We start from the raw sequence: 206 nt of genomic DNA on the forward strand, positions 1-206 counted from the left end.
AAAGTAAAGCATGCAACTTGCAAGAATGTAAAGGGAAGGGTTTGGAGAATTCAAACGCAATTGGAGACACGGATGTTTTTCCCGTGGTTCGGATAGGTGGTGCTATCCTACATCCACGTTGATGGAGACTTCAACCCACAAAGGGTAACGGTTGCGCGAGTCCACGGAGGGCTCCACCCACAAAGGGTAACGGTTGCGCGAGTCCA

This window comes from Triticum urartu, chromosome 7 (genome assembly GCF_003073215.2).
Source record: "Triticum urartu cultivar G1812 chromosome 7, Tu2.1, whole genome shotgun sequence".
In the NCBI taxonomy this organism is placed as follows: domain Eukaryota; kingdom Viridiplantae; phylum Streptophyta; class Magnoliopsida; order Poales; family Poaceae; genus Triticum; species Triticum urartu.